The sequence below is a fragment of the Miscanthus floridulus genome, chromosome 10 (assembly GCF_019320115.1).
Source record: "Miscanthus floridulus cultivar M001 chromosome 10, ASM1932011v1, whole genome shotgun sequence".
NCBI classification, from domain to species: Eukaryota; Viridiplantae; Streptophyta; class Magnoliopsida; order Poales; family Poaceae; genus Miscanthus; species Miscanthus floridulus.
The window spans coordinates 24,928,379-24,940,762 of NC_089589.1; the positions used below are offsets into that span (position 1 = coordinate 24,928,379).

Here is a 12,384-nt window from a genome sequence, read left to right on the forward strand (position 1 = left end):
AGCCAAGGGTTTCGCCGGTTTTTATATGCGATTTTCGGATTCACGCCGTTATAATTTTAAAAGTCCAGAGATAGAGATACGCCACTGCAATTTATCTATTTAGAAAATTGTCATTATAATTTCTTGTCTCTCCTGTCCATGTCATTTTCTGCGCTTCTCCCGTATATCGACCCATTGTCAGATACGAGATGTGTACGACGTTAAGGCCCCGCATTCTCTCCGTTAGAACAGGCCCGCCCGCGGCGGACTGCGCGCGAGCGGAGCGGCGGCCTGCGCCATCGTCCCCGGCGGCGTCCCCGTTCCCGTCCTCTCGCCCGCGCCATGGCCGGAGCCCACCCTTGTTGTGGCCATGGCCGGAGCCGAGCTTGCCTGCCGCGCCATGGCCGGCAACTTCCTGGCGCAGCACATGGTGGCCGCCGTGCCGTCAGAAAAGCTGTCGGAGTCCGACGTCGACCGGGCCAAGGCGGAGCGGCGGCGCTCGCCCTCAGCGGCCTCCGTGAACTCGCGTCGGCGTCGTAGCCCTGCGAGAAGAACCACGCGCCTCGGTCATGCCCTTGAACACCTTCCTGCAGCGTCATGTGGTTGGCCGCCCAGCGCTCGTAGTGGTACTGTGGTACAGGTACCTGTCCAACGACGCCTTGGCGAGCTCGTGGCGCGGAACGCCGGCGCCGCGCAGCACCAACAGCAGTAGCTCGTGCTCGCGGACGACAGGGCAGTGTCGCCGGAGGTCGTTGACGCAAAAGTTCAGCAACACGCGACGAGCTAGAGCGGAGCGCAGTGCACAAGATCTTCACAAGGTTTCCAGTTTGCTCTGTTTTGTCTCAAAAGTCTGCTGCTCCTTTTCGATATGTCATTGGACTATCAAAATTAATTCATTTTTTTGGTTCTTTCGTTTTTAACTCAAAGTAAGCAATACTCCCCATGTATATTCACTATTCAGACCAGTCTAACGGATAATCCAACAGTCAGTGGCAGTAGGTGACCACGAACTGCGAAAAGGGAGAGCGTCCTTGAGGGCCAATCCATTAGCTCGCAAGCAAACCATGAGCGCAAGGCAAAGCACAGCTCACTGCAGTGCAGAGAGAAGCCACGCTGCAGCTATTCATCGCGGAACAGAAACGAACATAGGGCACGGGGCGCTTTGCTAGTTTACCTCCATGATTCGGCCGTGGATGGTGTTGTGGAGGAGCTCTACGGCGCAGCGGGGCGGATGAGGAGGCGTTCGCCTGCTCCATGTACGAGCTCGACGACAGCTTCGCGCGCATCTAGCAGTCGCCGCGGACGTTGCGGAGGTCGAGCGGGAGCAGCGTTGACACAGGCTTGCGCGCGAGGCGGAGCGGCGGCGCTCGCTCCACGTCTACGGCACCGTCTTCCACGGCTGCTCCGCGTCCGTGCCGGCGACCCGCGGGAGCTGCCGTTCGGCAACCTTGGCCCCAGTGACGTGTGCACGTCCTCCAACACTAGGACGGGGACGCCGCCAGGCAAGCTCGGCTGCGGCATGGCGCGTGCGAGCTCGGTATCGAAGAGGGCGGCCATGGCACCGGCTCCCGCATGGCGCGGGCGAGGGGACGGGACGGGAACAGGGACGCCGCCGCGCGCGATAGCGCAGGGCCCCGCTCCGCGTGCGTGCAGTCCGCCGCGGGTGGGCCTGTTCTAACGGAGAGGAGGCGGGGACTTAACGTCGTACACGTATCTGTATGCATACATGTCTGACAATGGATCCATTTATGGTATAAGTGTAGAAAAATGGCATGGACAAGAGACACATGAAATTATACTAAATAGATAAATTATAATGGCGTATCTTCAAACTTGCAAAATTGTAATGGCGTGGACCCTAAAAACCCTTTTTATATGCGCATCCCGGGTGGGAGAAAATTAGTTAATATATATATATATATATAGAAAATAAAAAAGTGGAATAGTTGCTGCCCAGTTCTGAATTCATTTATTTTATAATCAGTTCTGAATTCATATTGCAAAATGGGTTGATTGTAAAATGGTACAGTTTTCTTTTTTTTTATTTGACAGGTGCACTTTTTTTTTCCTTAAACGACCTTTTCGTGTTCTTGTTTATGATAGGCGATCTGGGAAAATTAGGTGTGATTAAAATGATTTATACCAGTAAATATTACCACTAACTCGCTGCTTAAGAAACTTTTTGTGTGCACATAGATTACTTTTGGTGCCATTTGTGTACTACATCAAGCGGTGATTTATGCCTGTGCTCTAGTAGATCTAGATATATAAATAATTGTATCTAGTAAGAAAACGAATCATCTAAAGGCCCTCGTTGTACCTTAATTCTACATGCAACTTTTCTTGAAGGTACTGATACCTAGCTTTTTGGAGATCCATCGAACAATGCCTTTATTTATTTATAAGATAAGATTGGTATAATAATTCGTTAAATAGATGCAAGGAATTATTATGTACATATTTTTGTGATGAGTTATATCCAGAGTCTAGAGAAGAGTCGAGAACAGAGGATATAAATAGTAAAATTCCCTGTATCTGTAAGAAAAATCATATAAAAGGGTAAAACAATAGGTTTGCAATAGGATAATAAATTTTATTCCCTCTATTTCAAACTCTAAGTCATTTTAGCCTTTCTAGACCCATAATAGATTTTGTTATACACATAGATATATATGCATAGTAAAAAAATATAGACTTATTAATGAAACAGGTGTGAAGTCGGAAAAAAAAACTATAGACTTACAATTTAGAACCGAGTGAGTAATGTTTAGACCTTATTTGTATAGTCATAGCTAGCAAAGCGATCCACCAAATTTTAGTTCAGTTTGAGAAAACAGATAAAAATAATTCATTGCTATAGTACACGTAGGGCCTAGGGCCGACCAAAGCTCTACTAAAGAGGTGTAATCAGCATGTTCAGTTGGTCGTATTTCTCTCACACTAAACCAGCCAACAGTACTTTCAGCCATGGCTTATAAGCCAAACCAGCCTAAACTATTGTTTGGGAGGAGAACTTTTTCTTACAAAAATGGCTCCGGTTTTTAGAAAATATTGTATGCCGTAGAAAGGAGATATTTTTCTCTCTTTCAAAAATGAACCTGAAGCCGATGAAACCAGTAGGCATAGACTAAAGGCAACATATCATGTGCAAACCAACCAACCCATGCAAACTTGAAAACTACCGATCAGGACCACTAGATGCTGATCCAATGGATGGGGTGAGTGGGCTTAAGCGTAAAAAAAAGAACGACGGATGGGGGGCTTAAGCGTAAAAAAATCTCACCTCTCACCCCATTCATTAGATCAGCATCTAGTGATCCTGATTGGTAGTTTCTAAGTTTGCACAAGTTAATTGATTTACACATGATACGTTACGTAGACTAAAATGTGCACCACGAAACAACTCATACATAACCCACATGGGCATCCAGAGCCGAGCTAGTTAATGATGCCTTCAACTAAAGCAACCGGTGGTCCGTCCATCTAAGTTTATTTTGGGAGAAGCAATCAAGGAAGCGTGGGTGACGAATCAGTTGTCCTTGCGATCGATCAATCGCCCAAGATTCCAAGAACACAAATTATCAAGGGGTAGTTCGTGGGAGAAAAGCCAAGGGCCTGCGTGGGCCTTCCGATGGGCCACGTGGAGCAAGCTGACACCGTCCGATCGATCGGTCGATCAAGATGGCGGGCCCATTTGACTGGCTGGCCTAGCGTGGAGGTGCACCCTTCAGCCCAACCCATTCCTCGCTGGAACGCTCCTTGCGCCTGGGCCGGCTTCTCGCAAGATCCTTTTTCCCTTTCTTTTCTTTTTCTTTTTGTAATAACTGCTCTTTTAAACGAAAACAACTTGCATTCTTTTTGCATACTCTTATATGATATATATGCTGGGGGATCCATGGTGTACGGAATGAGAATGACACTGTTAGGCGGCAATTTGTTCGCTAATCAAGTGGTCACCAGGACCAGGACGGACTGCGAGTCGGCGACCATGCAGCCTGTTCGTTCCGTCGTAAACAATCGTGGATTATTTACTGCTGGCTGGTTTAGTGTGAAAGAAAAATACTATTCTAACTTATAATCCACCAGGAACAGGCTGCATGATCGCCCATGACACCGTGGGCGCACGGCAGCTGCAGGGCCAGCGAAGAACAGCTAAGCTGCCTGGCTGCCTCTGCGTGCTGCACACCGCGAGACTGCACCGGGCGGCCGTGTGGGTGTGCATCGCCTCGATGGATCGGAACGGAAAGGCGGGCCGTGTTCTTTCCTCCTAGGACGAAGTGACGAGGAAGGCTTTTATTATTCATGGTCATGGTGCTCATGGATGGATCGGATCGGATCTCGTCACCCTGCTCCTCCCAATTGTGACAATGATGATCCCCATGTGAGCACACCTGAAAAATTAAGGGATTATTGGCGCGGCGCTGATGGAATCACAGATCAGAGCTGCTGTTCATGAATTAGATTATTAGATGCAGATGAATCAGGCAGCAGCAGGCGGTGATGATGATGCATGCTGAGCAAAAACGGGCAATGAGTATTTTATTTATATACATCTTTCTCTTTGTAAAGAAAAATCTTTTTAAAAGATATTTTGTATACCGGACGTCCTTATGTTTGTTTCTGAAATTACCTAGACTGTTACATCCCAAAAACTCACAAAATTCTCCCAAACCTCGTGTATATATATAAATAAATAAATAAAATCACAAAGGAAAACAAAATGTTCAACTGGCTCCCAAAATACTGGGCCGGTGAGTCCTGAAGAGACTGAATTCGGCTGGCCCCGACGAACATTGGGCCTAAACAAGACCCAAGTCAACGGGCCACTTATCCAGCCTTCGTGTCGTCAACCTCGTGGTACCAGCAAACCCGCCCGCTTCCCCCAAATCTGCCACACTCGCAATCCCAACCCTAACAGCACCCTCTCTCGGATCCGATCTCATCCTCCAGTTCGTTCGTCCAGGTCTCTCCGTCAGTCGCCAACTCGCCATGTGAGTGATCCTTCCTCCCGCGACCTCCTGATTCTCCTCGGTCTGCTCTTCATTAGCTTCGGAATCCCGGTCCCTTGCGCCCAGCGCGCGCGCGCGTCTGGTGTATGAGTAGCTGTTACTTTCGATTGGAACTGGGTTGACCTAGCTAGGGATGCAGGCCCGCGCCTCGCGCCTAAAGATTCCGCGAGCTGGCTGGCTGTGTGCCGCTGATTGGTCGCGGGCAACAACACCCTTGCTGTCTATGGATTATGCGTAGCTTACTTGCTAGATTTTGGTTTTGTGCTTATCTGTGGGCTGTGTCAGCTTGATTACAGCTTTGGCTCAGTGAGCTGGGGTTGTGCTTGTGGGAAGTTGTTTATCTGGCCATTGTAGGTCACTGACTCGCTGCTTATGCTATCTCGTTTTACAAGCAGGCTCAACAGTAGTGCGCTGGGGTACTTAGCCCATATCTTCATGCAAATTCACATAGGAAGACGGTCCTGTTTCATCATAGTTGAGGATTGCTGCACATTAGCTTAACTGCCCACCTTATGTTGGGGGTTATTGGTTTGCTTTTCTTGTATTTGATGATACCAAACTATATTCTTGTTGGTGTTTTATCTTTGGAGGTTGTGCGATCTTGTACGGTTACACCTAAGAGACTTATAGTTTGCTGAGGACAAGCAGAGTGAATGAATCGGTATATCGTTTTCTTCACTGCCTGAGTCCAAAATGCTATTATATCCCATCCCATGCCATGTTCTATATGAGCATTATCTTTATGCTAAGTTGAGAACTGAGATTTGTTTGGCAAGCTTCATCTAGAAGATTACTGTAGGCATCTTGTCTGCTGACAGGGTTACTATGCAGATATCCTGCGTTTCACAAAAAAAAAGGGCGTACCCAATGCAGAGAGCTCACGCTCTGTGCGGGGTCTGGGGAAGGGTGTCAGTGGCAAGCCTTACCCTCGCCAAACCACAATATTAGTGAGCTTACTTAGTACATTCTTACATTGCAAACTCTGAAGTGTTATTCACAGCACAAGGGCCGGCCATTACTAGAATGTTTTGAATCGCTCCCCTTTTTTTTTGTCTCAAGTTCAATGCTTTTGTAATGTTGCTCTATCTCAGGGAGGACGAGGAACTTGTTGATCAGAAGAAATATCTTGAGGAACGATGCAAGCCACAGTGTGTAAAATCACTTTATGAGTATGAGGTCTGCCCTCTCTTTCTTCTTGGAAGCTCAAAACTTAGCACATCATTGCCCAATGATTTAACTAATTCTTCAGTTGATACAAGGGTTTCTATATGGTACTATTTATTTTCGTTCATGAAAGAATAATTTCTCATGAAGCTTTTTATCGACACACAAACCACACTTTGGATACCTGACCAAATTAGCCGGGGGCATGTTACTGGTATTATTGTATTAGTCATTGTTTTTGTCTGTGTGATCAACTGATCATGTGCAACCTATTTGCTCTATTCATCCATGCGAACATATGAATTTTAGCCAATGCTATGGTTTCACTCTCCCAGAGATGTGCAAGCCGTAACATTGCTTTGCCTTATATTAGGCTTATTCTTAGCGGCAAATACCAGGAACTAATATTGTCAAGTGATATTGGTCATATTCTTATATTCACATTTCATTTTGCCCTGGTCTGACAACTCAGTCATGCCATTCTGAGAGTTGTGTGCAGAATCCTTTAGCTGCAGTCATGCATACAGCATACTAGTGCTTTACTGATCAAGTCAAAAGTGATGGAGCAATGAAATGCTCTGAATATCAACTTTTGACTACCTGTTCAACCAATGTAATGTTTATTTCTTTAGTCTGTAGACTGATTGTGTGGTCCTGTTTTTGACATGCATAACATTATTGGGCCTGCCAAACTCCTATAGGTTTCTCATAAGCTGGAGGTTTGGAAATACATAAATCTTCATTGAAATTACCTGTATATGATGTTGTAGACCCCTACTAATCTTCTATAAACTGAATTTTAATATTAGCCTTCTTATAGTTTTATTTTACCCTAGGATGATAATAGTATTTGATTTTTTTAATATGCACGTCTCGCACATGAGTATTTTTGTTCAACCTTTAACGGTGGCCTTCTGTTTTCAGAAATGTGTCAAGAGAGTCGAGAGTGATGATACTGGCCACAAACATTGCACTGGGCAATATTTTGATTACTGGTCATGCATCGACAAATGTGTAAGTACTGGATTCCAGCTTGCACTTTACCATTTTTTAAAATTAGTTGTAGAATCAAGCTAGATAATAACCAATTTTCTATGAAACATGCATCTGCAGGTAGCAACAAAACTCTTTAAGAAGCTCAAATGATATATGGGATGCTACTTTCGAAGCGTTCCAAATGATGACACTAAGCGACTTCTGACAAAGTGAATCGAATTTGCATTACCTTGACACCTTTGGAAAGTGTCTGAGCTCGTAGATCTTGGAATAAAACAACAGATTTCCTTTGCACATGTGTGTGTCTTTGGACTGTGCATGGATAAGTTGATGAGTGAATCTAGTGTCAATCTTGCTCTTTTATGTGCTGTTTTGTGAGAAAACATATTATCAATTAGCTTTTCTGTGAGGAAAACTATATTATGAGTGAACTATAAAGAGAACGAACCTGAGCCTATTCTAGCTTGGCTTCAAGGCCCTCCCGATCCGGCATGCCGTGTTAGCTCATGCTGGCATCTGTGTTTTGTTCTCTTTTTTGCTGCATCAACGGCTTCGCCAAAGTAAGATAGCAGCAGCCAGCAGGTCACTGAGTGGCTGTGTGTTCGCTTGAACTTATCAACCATAGTATAGTATTTTTCTTTCATAATAAATTAGTGAACAATATTTTTCAGCCTGACTTTTCAGCGAAACGAGCTGGGCAGTCTGGACTCAGCTCCCAACCGTATGGCTTCCCCCGCATCCCATCCCGAGCGGCCGGTGTCGAAAGCAGCACGGAGCGCACGACGAGCCGCTGGGGAAGAGGAGGGTGGTCCATCATTAGGCAGCTCACCTCGCTGGCGGCGCTAGAGGTGGAGGAGCATGTCGACCGTGTGGCCGCCGTGGACGCATCCAGGCGGGAGCTGGCACTGATGGAGTCCAACGTCGACACCAGGTCGCAAGGCCATGGTAGAGTCTGAGGTCGCTGTCAGGCCCAAGCGCTCCAGGCACCGTCTTATCTCATCTTCTCTGCAACATCGCTCCTACCGACATTCAGATCTACTTTTGTAACATTCAAACGAAACACTTGCAACATTTCAATGAAACACTTGTAACATACGTCTGAAACAGCTGAAACATCCAGATAAACACAATTGCAACATACGTCTAAAACACAGCTGAAACATTTGGAACATGCACTTGCAACATACATGTACAATCATTGCAACATCCATATGAAACACTTACAACATACCTCTAAAACATCTGAAACACTTGAAACATACATATGTAATATAGGGGAGGGCAAGGCCGGAACCGGTCGATTCCGGCCGTCGGGGTGTGAGCCGGCGGCGAGCGGCGGTGCACTAGCACCACCAGCACCGGCCACGCTCATGGGTGCCCTTGGCTCGGCCGGGGAAGACCTGAGGCGCGGTGTGGCACGCGACGACCGAGAATGAGGAGCGCGCGGTGAGGGGAGGCGGCAACAACGAGGCAGAGTTGGGGTCATGCGGCATCGGAAAGGCGCGGATGACGTGGTAGCAAGTGAGGAAGCCACATCCAATCCATTCGGACGCCCTCACGGGAGCATTACCGAAAAAAAAGGTATAGCACCCAAAGAGATTTCTACTCTGGCTTCAAATGGAGTCCTACCATACATGGTTGAAAAAAAAAAACTCGGCCTACGGTGGGCAGACAGCCCCCGCAACTTTGTGCTTAAGGAAGAAGACCTTCTCACGTAGGCCGAGAAAACCCCCGAACACCTTGTCCCGCCCTTACACAGGGGCCCGTTACCCTATGAGTGGGCCGGTCCGTTGCCTGTGCTTTGGGAAAGTCGAGACAGACGAGGGGATTTTTTTTTGTGGGTACCGGAAATTCTGCCCACAGCGGGGCTCGAACTCCGGTCGGCAGGCAGAGGCCTTAAGCCTCACCTCCTGGCCAGTCGAGCCGAAGCTCGTCTCCCACCATACATGGTTGAACAAAATGGATCTTGGCTAGAAGCTGGAAGGAGCCGGATCTCTTTTTCTATGTTGAGGCGGAGCATCATCGGAAATTTAGCTTCTCTTGGCTGCCTCCATCGGCAAAGCTCACCTAGAGTTCTATAGAATTTTTTATGACAACAACAAGAAATGACACATGTGGTCTTCAACCACGATTAAAGAATTTGACCCTCTTTCATCAGTGCTTCTTCAACAGCTTAATTAAAAGCCCTGCCAAAGCACAGGCAACGGACCGGCCCACTCACAGGGTAACGGGCAGTGGCGGATCCACGGGGGGGGGGGGGGGGGGGGGGGGGGGGGGGGGGGGGGGTGGGGGGGGGGGGGCTAGGGGGGCAGCCGTGAGACTGATTTTCCTTTATAATTACTGTAGCAAAACGTAATTTCACGGTTAATCTTCGACATTTGTTCTAAATCTCTATTGATTAGCCCCCCCTGAGGTGCTCATCTTGGCTCCGCTAATGGTAACGGGCCCCTGTGTAAGGGCGGGACACGGTGTTCGGGGGTTTTCTCGGCCTACGTGAGAAGGTCTTCTTCCTTAAGCACAAAGTTGCGGGGGCTGTCTGCCCACCGTAGGCCGAGTTTTTTTTTTCTATTTCAGAGTAAACGTCTGAAGCCAAAATAGGGAAAGTCATAGCCTTTTTTTACGCATAGTAGCAAACCGAATCCACAAGAACGTGGCTTTCTCCGGTTCTTCCATGGCCTCCATAGTCATAAATATGAAAGAGAAAATTCTTTGTCGACCTTCCTCGAATCCTTTGACCCCTTAGGCTTAGGTTTTATACTCTCATTTTCACCTGTTTGTAACCTTTACTGTAAACTTTGAGCCCTTGGTGCTCAGCAACACAAATAGACATCCCAAATGTACATAGGGCACGTTAGCTGAACCACTATAAACCTTGCATCTCTGAGTGCTAAGCTACGCGAGCATACACCTGGCTCTTTAATTCATTAGTTGATAGCACGAAACGTCAGACACTAGTTCATTTGAGGAAAACTTTGTTGAAATGAATTGCTAACATGTTGAAAGTTTTGCATTTCAAAGAATAAAGTTATTGAAGGATTGGGGTAGATTTCTAGTGTTTGCTTGCCATATCTTATCGTTTCTCATAGTTGTCATTTTAAAGCCATATCCTATTGAGTTCTATAGTAACTATGATTTTTTTGGACTTTTGTACCTTAAAATAAGAGATAAAAAATAAAATTAGAAAATGTGGTACCCTCACTGGAAAAATTTGCTACCTTAAAAACAAAATGTTCTTACGAAGAAAAGTATGAAGCATGTTCTGGCTCTGAAGAAAATCTTCTAGCTTCACTAGGAAAATGTTGTAGCCTCATAAGAAAACTTTTCAGCTTCATAACCAAAATGTTCCATGTCGAGGAGAAATTTGTTCCAACATAACGAGGAAATTGTTCTAACATCACCAGAAAAAAATGCTACAGATTTTGTACAAAAATGCTTATGTTACATTTATGTGAAATAGCAATTTAACCCTTGAGTTAAACCAGAACATGTAGTTAAAAAGACCAATAACAATTTACAATAGGTTAATGATAGAAGAAGAGAAAAATCTTCACTAGTGGATTTGATAAAATAGCGATAATTATTAGTGACAATTTATAATAATGAAAAAGTTGGAAGCAAAACAAAACACAGGAAAAAAATTAAGAAAGAGAAGAACCAAGGGTAGAAGAAAAAAAACGGAGAAAGAATAATGTTGTTTCTCCAGTTTCATGGGCCGCTTTCTCTGATGAACGAGCGTAGCCATGCGCGTGCACCTGCAGAAGAAGAGAAAGAGAAAGAGGAATCGGCCCAGTAGCGCGCCGCGGAGAAGCAAGGAACAGCCCCAGAAAGAATTGCTGTTTCTCTTTTCCAGTACACCTCGCCGCCGCCGCCCAGGTCTTCGTCGGGCCCTTTGCCGGCCACTAGAACCCAGCTAAAGATACCCGACGGGCCCCGATACCCGATACCCGACGGGTATTTGATCCATTAGGGGACGGGGTTGGGATCATATCTTTACCCGCAGACATCTAAATGGGCAAGAATCCATCCCCGACGGGTATAGCGGGCACGAGAACGTTCCCTGTTTACCCGTCCCCGTTAGCCGTTGGGGAACCCGACTATTTGAGCTATCATGCGAGTATTAGGCCCAAAGAAGCTCAACATAGGTATTTTGGTCCAAATCTGAACAATCATATATATAGTTTGTGTGTTCTAGGAACCCTAGTTCAATTTTTTCTCACCATCTCCGCCAGCAGCACAAGCACGCCTGCCTCACGAGCGCTCGTGCCTCTCGCTTCCTCAGTTCGGTCTCTCTGCCACCTTTGCTCGTCCTCCTCCCAACCTCGCTCCTTCTCCTTGGCATCTCCGAGACTCCGACACTTATACCCGGGTGAAGAAGAAACGTCTCCGATTGCAAAGCTGCGACCCCAAGTGTCATTGTTTATCGGGTATGCAGTACCCGTCGGGTATTTGTTACCCGACCGATGCCCGACGGGTACGGGGAGGGGATGGATTTTTCGTAGCGGGAAAGAGAACGTTCCGGCGATACCCGACGGGTACATCCCCGTTGCCATCCTTAAACCCAGCGCACCAGGTTCGCCCCCCCCCCCCCCCCCCTCTCCTCTCTTCCCTTTCCTTTCTGCTGTGCAAAATTGAACACCGAACCCTAACTTGAGCTATGTGGTTATTTGTATTCGGATCTGATCTAATCACTAGTGTATACATGTACTATGCCTACTTAAATTCGGTCTCTTTTTTTGTTGGGTGTACATGCGTACACACCCATATGTCATTTATTGAGTCCGCCATTCATGTTTTCCACGTGCATGTTTCTCTTTTCCAGTACACCTCGCCGTCAGATGGCATTCCACCTGCATGTTTTCCAATGACCAGGCAGCACAGTTGGAGCACCGAGCATGGAGTTAGACCATCGGCATCGCCATTTCCAATGAATTCAGAACCCCATGGACGCCTACAGCCACGTATGCCGACCGATAATTCTCCGACAGCATACTCACATCCACATAACACATCATCATCTGAGAAGAAGAGAAACACAGTAAATGAAGAGTGTTATCCATCACCACCTCTGTCGCCATCACCATCCCATTCGCCTTCTAGCTACCCAATAAATCCTTTCTTCCGATATGAGAGTGCTCCTTTAAGTATTCCCACAGTGATGGCTGGTGGAGGTGGTAGCAGGCTGCCACCTTCTCCACGTAGGAAGGATAAGCAACAATGCTCATCTCAAAATGAGAAT

At 46.6% G+C, this 12,384-nt stretch overlaps 1 long non-coding RNA gene across 1 annotated transcript; it reads left to right on the top strand.

The window, feature by feature from the left end:
• The first annotated feature begins 4,853 nt into the window (after positions 1 to 4,853).
• On the top strand, positions 4,854 to 7,605 carry LOC136488556 (uncharacterized). Its single transcript, XR_010767392.1, has 4 exons — positions 4,854 to 4,970; positions 6,080 to 6,157; positions 7,077 to 7,166; positions 7,266 to 7,605. It is a non-coding gene; the product is annotated as an uncharacterized lncRNA (long non-coding RNA).
• Positions 7,606 to 12,384: the final 4,779 nt, after the last annotated feature.